The sequence below is a fragment of the Gadus morhua genome, chromosome 3 (assembly GCF_902167405.1).
Source record: "Gadus morhua chromosome 3, gadMor3.0, whole genome shotgun sequence".
NCBI classification, from domain to species: domain Eukaryota; kingdom Metazoa; phylum Chordata; class Actinopteri; order Gadiformes; family Gadidae; genus Gadus; species Gadus morhua.
Window position 1 is genome coordinate 11,650,871 of NC_044050.1, and position 10,128 is coordinate 11,660,998.

At 42.2% G+C, this 10,128-nt stretch overlaps 1 long non-coding RNA gene across 1 annotated transcript; it reads left to right on the plus strand.

The window, feature by feature from the left end:
• The first annotated feature begins 2,810 nt into the window (after positions 1 to 2,810).
• LOC115540148 (uncharacterized) lies at positions 2,811 to 8,060 on the plus strand. Its single transcript, XR_003976124.1, has 2 exons — positions 2,811 to 2,897; positions 7,868 to 8,060. It is a non-coding gene; the product is annotated as an uncharacterized LOC115540148 (long non-coding RNA).
• Positions 8,061 to 10,128: the final 2,068 nt, after the last annotated feature.

A 10,128-nucleotide genomic window follows, 5' to 3' on the forward strand; every position in this document is an offset into this window, starting at 1 on the left:
GGTGCACCAGTACTATACTAAAACCAGCTACCCAGCTTCAGTTCAGACTTCGCTTTTTACCACACAGGCTTTTCCTACCATAGACAAGCACTTCTGCGTAGTTCTACTGACATGTTGGGACAACAAACAATTACTGTGCTTAAAAGATGGTATCATATCATGTCTTGTGATGTGGAGAACATTTCAGCCGAAACATTAGCTTATTGATATCTTAGATAGCTTTGAATATGAGATAGGTTTTTGAGGTGTAAAAAAGAACAGAATTCTACACAAAAAAAAAAACATGTGACTGCAATTCAAAAATAACGATTATTTTTTTTATAAATTGTGGCAGGATAAAAAAGAACAGAATTCTACACAAAAAAAAACATGTGACTGCAATTCAAAAATAACGATTATTAAGTGGCAATTGTATATTGCCACTTACAAATAAAACAGATTTTAGCTGAACAAGGAAAGAACACTTTCAGACTTTGAACTTTGAACAAAAAGTAATCATACTCTTAAAGTTAACACGATTGTAAATAAATGCAATAAAAAGAAATATGGGTTCTTATGAACATAATACATTTAATACATGTATTGGATATCCAACGGATATATAACTGTTGCTGCCGAAGAAGTTCAACGTCACTACCGTGCGCACCATAGATATACTATATGGGTGCGTGCATTTTGCACACGATGCCGGCCGGCGGCCAATCACAGCAGCGCTGATATAGAGCGACAACATTGCGACCTCGAGTGTGATATTGCTTTATACAACAGTTATACTAGTAAAATGTACTGTTAATAATAATAATTGACAATAGATTTTGAATTGTTTGTTTATTTAATCATATAAACGAATGAAATTGCTTCCGGCAACAAAAATAGATCCCCACTGAGCGGACTGTTGCCAAGCAACATATAAACAAAACACCACACATAAATGCGGAGTGATTTTGTCAGTTTGGTGAACAGTCTGAGTGATGTTGGATGCTGATATCTCAACGGTATTTAATGGAAATTGTCACAGGTTTCATTACAATTTGTTTTGTGAGCAAGTATTTTATTATTTTTTATCATATTTATAAAAAAAATAATCTTTTTTATTTTTTTTCAATTGAGGGTGCAAACATTTTTTTTGGGGGTGCAATGCATGCTTATGCACCCCCGTAGAACCGGGCCTGCACATCGGGACACATTTCGGAGACATTCCCGGACACATTTCGGACACATTTCGTAGTGTAGCTACGAAATTTAATTAACTTTCCTACCTTCATTCTTATTCTCGACCGTTGGCTATCATCACCATGCATTATCGAATGTTTCCGAGCAGTTATTTGGCCGAAATCAATGAAAAGTGACTACCAGAAACAGTAATTTGGTGTTGAAATATGAACAATGATTATTCAGCTAGGAAATGTCTCTGCAATGTGTCCGGGAATATCTCCGAAATGTGTCAGAATGTGTCCGGATGTCTATGTAGCCTGCCCCAATCTCCCCTCTCGAACCACACATAGCCTATTGAGGGTTTCATTTTCAAGTAACGATTAGACGGCATCTCGGTACCCGGGAGGGACAGGACACGGGTAGAGGTGTTGATGACTCGATCAGCGACATTAACATGAATAGTTCTAAGTGGAGTTAATAGCCTATACTCAGATGTAGTTTACTCATTCTTGTACATGAATGACTTGAATAAAAAAAAACTAAAAACATTCCTAGCATGCAAATTATTCTAATGACGTCTCCGTGCGTAGTCCCGACTGCTCCAATGAACCAAGAAAGCCGGCTCCTTGACGAAGGGGAAATATACCCCCTCGGTTTTACACAGGCAGGCTAGGCAGTGAAATAGTAACATCTGCCAAGCAGCGACCGTACCTGTTGGCAGTGTAAAAATGCCTTTAGATTATGGTGCTTGAGATTAATTATCCGAACGCCCATTGCTTTGAGCGCCATTATAAATGGGAAAAGCACATGCCTGAGGGGCGGGGGGATGTGGAGCGTACTCCACGAGGTGCATGGAGATATGAGAGAGGTAGAATTGCTGGAATCAAATGCAGAATCGAATTAATCGATCACAACCTGTTACCTGTGGAGAGACGATGCGTTCGGGCCAAGCAGCAACGCAACGGGAACCGGCGAAAACTGGCACGTGATCCGTCCACCCGGTGTCTCGAATGTTACGATTTGCGTTGCATGACTCAAACAGAGGCCTTTCATGGGGACTACATCAATGCAATCGTTTTTAGATCCATTTTTTTGAATGGTTTCCCAAACGGGGCAGATAAGTGTTTTCCTTCACACCAATCAATCAAGTTAGGATGAACCCAAGTACAGACATCCAATCAGATAGACTTCTGAGACAAGACTCACTTTTCCCTGAAAACTCCCACTGGGGGCTGTTGTTCTCCTATGTATATCAATATTTTTTTGGTATTTTTTCTCTTTGGTCTTTGGTCTCTTTGTTCGACACACATCTAACATCAGGTGCAAGGAAAAAATTGAAGGAAAGTCGTGTCCGAAAAAAACACGAAAAAATTACTTTTAGGCATTGTAATATATACTTATTCAGAAGTAGCAATTTTTACAGTGTAATATCCAGTTTCAATAGGAACTAAAAAAAAACATGAAACTATACACAACATATTCATGCAATGAATGTTCTTGACTAGGAAAAGTGTTTTACTAAATATTTACTCATACTATTAAATTATTTATTGTCACTGCACCAACACCTTCATATTCTAAGTCACTTTTATTCTGAAGAAACAGCGCGTTGGATTAAGCGCATGCGCCATTTGAAAATGTAAAATCAGTGAAGCAAGCGCCAGAGAAGATTGGCAAGAAGGCTCTGAAGCTCTGAAGCAAGAACTCTGGAATCGCCATTTGGCTGGATCGGGTCGAGACGAGTGAGTAATTGCCTTTCTGTTTTATATTTGTAATCGTAAAAGAGTTTGTGTACATTGTGATAGTTTTATTATCGTCTGCATGACGCAATATACGTTAGCGCTACTGTTTGTAGCGCCTGTAATATTCGTTTTTCGCAATCGCCATTTTGGTCTACCAGGCGAGACTAGCTTAACGTTTGTAGAGGTTAGTTGCCGTTTCTGAATAGAAAGCAAAAGTTTAACTTAAAATGTCGTCTCTCAAAACGAAAACGAGTTGTTTTTATAGGGAAGTGTTTATGGTTGACGTCCAGTCAAAACAAATAACTTTTTGGCGCCATGTTTGACAATGACTTGCACTTGAACTTGTTAAAGTGGAAAGGAAGCAATCAAATAAAACATGTCTATAGCACTAGTTAAATATTTAAATATACCATAAATACAAATAAAGTCGGAAATATGTCCCGTTATTCAGAATGAAGCACAAACACGTTGCATTAATTACAATGTTTTCAGCCTGTGCGCCGCCATCTCTGTTTTCAGAATACGATGACGTCACGAGAATGGTTGGTATTAACATTCTATGTTGTTTACATAGCGGCTCATAGCCTCACAGGTAGCTTACTGCCTCAACAAAATGGATATGGACGAATTGGATAGACCCACCAATGAGGGCAGGCATCCAATTGCCTATGCTTTTGAGCCAGTAAGAGAAGTCGGAGTTTTAGTGCCCCTAACAGAGCCTGACTATGGAGGAGAAATAGATGAAGGAGAGAGAGATGTATCTGAGCGCACAGGAAACAATCGGTGGTGCTTGTGTGGGGTTTGTGTCCCTATGTCCACTGACATGGAGAGTGTCTGCTGCCATGAAATGAACCTGTAGTAATGCAGTGTAAGATATGTATATATATTGCACATTATATATTATTACATTATTATATTTTTTATATATATATATATATATATAATAATTATTATAATACTAGAACTGCAAGCAGTTATGCAGGGGTCCAAGAAGTGTGCATTTCGCCGGCACAACGCGACAAGAAATGTGCGTTTCGCCGGCACAACGCGAAGCATGTGTTCAAAACGCTACCCTGAACCTGTGGATACAAAGGATTTGACTGTGGTAGGAGTAGCGAGAAGTCAGTGTAGCGTTTTCGTGGCGAAATTTTGTAGAAGATATACAATTTCCTTGTTTATTGCGCCCCCTAATGGCGAAATTTTCCGAAATTTTTATCGTACGACATTAAGGTTAGCACCAACATGTGTGCACAATTTGGACTCGTTCCGATGTGTAATTTTGAATTTTTTGGATTTTTGATTTTCCACGTCTAATTTAGCTAATAAACCAATATTCAAAACGCTACCGTTTCGTCGTCAAAGGTCGCATCAAAAAAGTGTCTCATGCATTCTTTTCGTGTGCGTCTGACGATGTTGTGTGCAAAGTTTGGTGTTGATCGGGCGAGAAATGTGGGAGGAGTAGCGAAAAAACAGTTTTGCGGTTTTCGCGATTTTGCGAAAAAAAATTCTAGACGCAAATGGGCGTGGCCTAGGCCAAAAGATGCAGCAGACTCCAGTGCATCTGTGTGTACAAGTTTTTGAATGTGGGAGTTTCGGTGTGGGAGTTATAGCCCCAAACGCGTATTCCTTGGTATAGCGCCACCTAGTGGCCGGCGTGTCTGGATTTTTTTATCTGAGTAGCGGTGCCGATTCTGGATCTAGTCATGCAATTGGCGCGTGTGCAGCATTTACGGTTTGGGCTGTGGTTCCACTTTCACGGGGAGGTAGTATAAAAATCCTTACAAAAACAATAGGGATCCAACCTGTTGGCTTGGACCCCTAATAATAAGATAAGAAAAGTAAAGTACACGGGTGCAGCAGCTGGGCTCCACGCTGCCTTACAGTTCGTTAATTTCATGATACAAGTAATTGTCGTGCCATTTGGGTGTGCACGTGAATATGCGAAAATAGTTCAACCGACGGTGTTTGCAAATGGATTATTTCCGATAACAATGGATTATTTTGGCGATGGATTAGAAATTATCCAGAGCATGGAGCGAGCTAGTCTGCAAACAAGACAATCTTCAAACAGTGAGTGTACTTGTACTAATTTATCTGTTTCTCTAGTAGTAGAAGCTAAGTGTACCTCTCGTTCCTCTGCCTGGCAAGCACGTTTCTGCGCTCTTTCGCTGCGCATAAGAGCAGCGCCCGGGTCCGATCTGACGGGTATGTCCGTGTCTCCAGCACTATATCCACTAAAATTAAAAATAGTTGGCACAGCATCTGGCTTCAGGCGATTGGTGGGACGGCGAACAAATCTCCCATCTTCAGAAAAAGCTCCCTCTTCGATGTAATCAGCCTCTATAAAGTGGTCGCTACATACTCTCTGCCCTGGTCCCATTGGGGGGCTGAGGCGTTTCAATGCAGCTAACCATCTTCGGAGCACTTCAGGCTTCTTGACGGGAATTACATGGAAATGAACTATTCTACCGCTCTACTTTAACCGATAAAATTCGTTTGAACAGCCAGGGGCAATACAAAAGGACCCCCCTGTTCTTCTTCCAATATCCGACATGTTTATTTTAAAGAGCCAACCATTCTGATGACGTAGCGCCTGCGTTTTTAAAACATGGCTGCGCCCTAGAGGCGAAAGTCGTTATAAACATGTCATTTTACGGTGAAACTACTTGAATTTCAGTATTCATATCCATGTGTTTCCAAAAATGAAAAAACAAACAAAAAATTGACACAGTTCTCAGTGCTTCATTTCCACTTTAAGTTATGCCCCGTTTACACCATCCAATCAAATGTATGATCGGGTCAATTTATCGGGGTAGCATTTACACATACCCGATGTTATAACGATAACATAACGATGTATGCCAGGGAAGACACCCGAAGTGCGTTTGGCGTCATTTGACGTCATTTCGAATGACGCCAAACACGTCAAATGACGCGTTTGGCGTCATTTCGGGAGAAGGCAAAGGGGAGACTGGTTTAGACTGATATTTATTTATATATTTATTTATATTACAATAGCGATTTTATAATAATAGAACGCCGGTTCTAAATGGGCGAAGTACCCTGTAATTATAAAAGTAGGACATCCATCCATCACCCCCTATTTATACACAAGTGGCAGATTGAGGGTCTTCCTTAACACAATCTGGTCACTCACAATCGTTATTTGTCTAGGGTTCTCGAGGGTCTTTCGTGTGTTGAGGTTGCCGATATAAAGACGATAAAACACGATAAAGCGCGGAAGATTAACGAATATAGCCGATGTGCCCAGGAAAATCCCCGAACGATTTGCGATGTCTTACGTTATACTCCCGTTCTATTCCCGATTATAGCCGATTAGCCCATAGCAACACCTGGTAACCGATTCTACCCCGATTGACCCAAAATTAACAAACATGTTCGTTCTTTGCCGATGTTGCCCGTTGTTGCCCGATCATTGAGCATTTCTTCCCGTTTCTTCCCGTTGTCTAACGATGTTCCCGGGAAGAGTAACGGTGTTTCCCGATGCAACCACGCTATTTGCCGATGTAATAACGATAGCTGCTGATTTAGCCATCGGGCACCATCGGGGCCCACTATCGGGTAGGTGTAAACAGGGCATTAGCGCTAGCCTATATTTTCACTGAAGTCCACATTAACCTACTCAAAACGTTGACTTAAACAGTGGCTCTTAATTTTAAATTATCTTGGCATGATATTTATTTCACACACTTACACCGTCAAATTCTCTTACATGTTCTGCAGTTATCTGAAAGGTTAGCCGCGTTTACATGGACCCATCTATGCCGCATAGATTTCTATGCGGCATAGAAAATGGTCATGTATACGCCTCATTCGGAATACAATTATCTGTTCGGCATAGATTCTATGCCGAATAGAAGAGGTGGTGTAGTCCGTTTCAAATCGCCATGTATACACTTATTCCGCATAGATTGGGGTTTAACTTAGTGCAGCCGCAGTAGTTCGCAATTGGTCCACTGAGCTCCGTCGGTACTTTTAAGCACACCGAACTTCACCGCTGTCAAGGAAAGTGGATTTATTGCCTGATTCACGTCTTTGTTATCACCGTAAAAGTAGTCCGGTAAGCGTGTCCGGTTGCTAAGCGACGGGACACATGGGTGTTTATCAATGACGTGTTCGCGTATCGTAGTGTCCGCGCTCGTCCGAGATAACTGTAAATGAGTAGGCTACTACTAGTACTTTTGCAGGCTGAACGTTAAAATGCTTCTTAACTTAGAGAGATGGCAGCTGCAGTAGGTCGCAATTGGATCTTCGAGGATTCCTGGTCACTAAATTCCCGTAAGACCACTCTCTCCCACCAGTCTTGGCTGCGGACTCGCATCCAAATTCCTCTTGTTTGCGGCGGAGCTTAGGGTAAATATAAAGATCTGACGAGAAATTGACGTTGCTGCGCTGTCGTCCTCCTTCTTAATTGAAGGAGCAGGCAGAGAAAAGCTCTCTCCTGCTGTGCTTTCATTAAAATCAAATTTAAAATCCCCGATAGTGATAAGACATCCATTATGTCGCCGCCGGTCCAGAGATGTGTCAGGTGTGCGCGAGAGACAGAACGGACACTTTTGTTACTGCCATGTATACAGTACATTCGGAACACATTTTAGGAACAGATCTATGCCGCATATAAATCTATGCGGATCAGATGTGCCGTGTAAACGCGGCTACTGAGAGGTTGCTAACTTGGTGTGCGCTTTCAGCATCTTAGAAAAAAAAAAATGTATTCAGTGCTTAAAATGTACGTCACATACAAGACATAGGCCTATATTCTATCTCATTGTGTGTCTTTATAGCCTTTAACTGAACAATTGCACAATAAATGGTCAAATTCTTGACATGAAAAATGTTCATTTTAATCCACAAACAACATATGTGTAATCCGGGGCATATAAAGACTGGGACCAGAAAATAATTACTTACTCTCCATTGAAACCCATTCATATTTTACGATCTTAAAGGTCCCAAGGGGTCTACCGGAAAGGGCGTGACTTCGCCACTCTATGGAGAGGCGAGCGGGCAGAGAGGAAGCGCAGTGTCCTGTCATGTGGCAAGCGAAACTGTGGCGTCCGTGCTTGTCGAACGCATGCGCACACAACTGGAAACCGTTGGGATAGATGAGAATCACAATAAAATGTGACACTGAATTTGAAACAGCCCATTGTAATTTCTGCATCTATTATCAAATATGTAGTAGTAATACAGTGAAAATTAGTAGAAATGTGAATATTTGGTTGACATGTTGATTAACGTTTTGTGCCCCTAAAACTTCTGGTTGCGCCCCTAAAATCTTCAGTTAGGGGCCACAGTGCTCCTAGTGAAAGTCTGGAGCCCTGTACAGGAGCATATACCATCGTTTCACAATATAACAGCTTGTGGTCAGTATACTTTGGATGGTTACTACATTATGGCTTTTAATCAAAACCTGTTTGGAGAAAATGAATGGGATTTTTACTTCCAGAACCACACTGTTGCGATGTGTTGTTGATGATATTCCTTTACGGTTTTCATTGAGAATTGCTTTCATGGCTCAAAGGACACCTTGCAAGTCTAGCCCTGTATAGCCCTGTATAGAATACGTGGTTAAACTTAGATGAGCAAGGTAACTAGCACAAACAAAGGTTAGCTCATAAACAGGGTGTAACAGGTAATGAGCGCGCAGAGACCAGTTTCTTTTGTCCCTTTATTGGGATCTCTTTTATTCAATAAACCAAACTTAGGACAGGCTCCAAAACTATATTATAATGGTCGAGATCCGTGCGCTTTCTGGTTCTGTCGATCTCAGTTTCTGGATCTCTCTCTCAGGTTCCTTCTCTCCCCTACTGAAACACAAAGCAGGCACATAAGTACACATTCCCTGATTGGACCTGATCGCGGGCACCTGCTCGCAATCAGGTCCAATCCCCCCAGCCGATCCGGTGTGTTCACAACCGTCCTCTACCTCCCCCTGCAGGCCAGACGTCGCACGTCCTCCCCCACATAGGGGTTTTGAACTGAACTTTTGTACATTGCATTCAAAGGAGGGCCGAGCTCTCTGAGTGGCCAACGACGTGCGTCGCGACGTAGGTCGCATTGGTCGCGACGTAGGTCGCATTGGTCGCTGTGTTGCTCGCTCGTCTGGCTGGCGCTTTCTCGTCTGCCTGCCGTTTTGGTCGCTGGCTGGCTCGTCCGCTCAAAGTCTATGGGCGGTCCTTAATCAGTTAATTTGCATGTTATTAACAGGTTTTTTTGCGACGCAATCGGCCTCTTTCATTTCAACGTTTTAGTGGGATTTAGTACAATGTTATGATAATTGTTCGACATAATGACGGGCTGCGACGCCTGGCTGGTATCGGCTGGCTGGCTCCGACGACAGGCCAGCCATGGCTGTCCGCTGTCTGCCGCTGGCCACTGGCCGCTGGCTGCGGCTGGCAGCTGGCAGCTGGTAGGCTGACGCTGACCGACTAGGTCGCGACCATAAAAGCGTCGCGACCCTTTTGGCGGCAAATAGGTCGCAACCAACCAGAGGTATGGCTGAATGAGCGACCTGTGGCAGCCGGCCAATGTCACTATGGCTGCTACCACAACCAAAAGCCATGTTATCAGTTAACATCTCATTGAACAGAATAAATACACGTGCGTCAGTATAATAAAACCGTACATACAATGATATATAGCTTAGATATTGATGGACAAATATGCTTTTTTATAATATATATAAATTAATAGGGCTATTGGTCTATCCATCTCTAATTAATTTTAAATTAACTTTGAAATACAGTGATGCGTACAAATTTGTATTGATATATTGTAGGGCCTATTTGTTTGTTAAATGTCCAAGACTAATAAAATATCCAATGAAGAAAGATATAGTATAATATATTTTGATATAAGTGTAGCAATATCAACACAAAAGCCACAGTGGTGTAAGTGGTGCTATAGGTTAGTAATCAAGGGGTTGTGTTTTTGATTCTCTCCACGTCAGATAGATCTTTGCCCTTTTGGTCAAACTTACTGACGCAATCGGCCTCTTTCATTTTAACATTTTAGAAGGATTTAGTACGATGTTATGATAATTATACGACGTAATGACGGGCTGTGACGCTGGCTGGTGTCGGTTGGCTGGCTGCGACGACAGGCCAGCCGCTGGGTGCTGCTGGCCGCTGGCCACTGGCAGGCTGACCGACCAGGTCGCGACCATAAAAGCGTCGCAACCCTTTTTGCGGCAAATCAGTCGCAACCA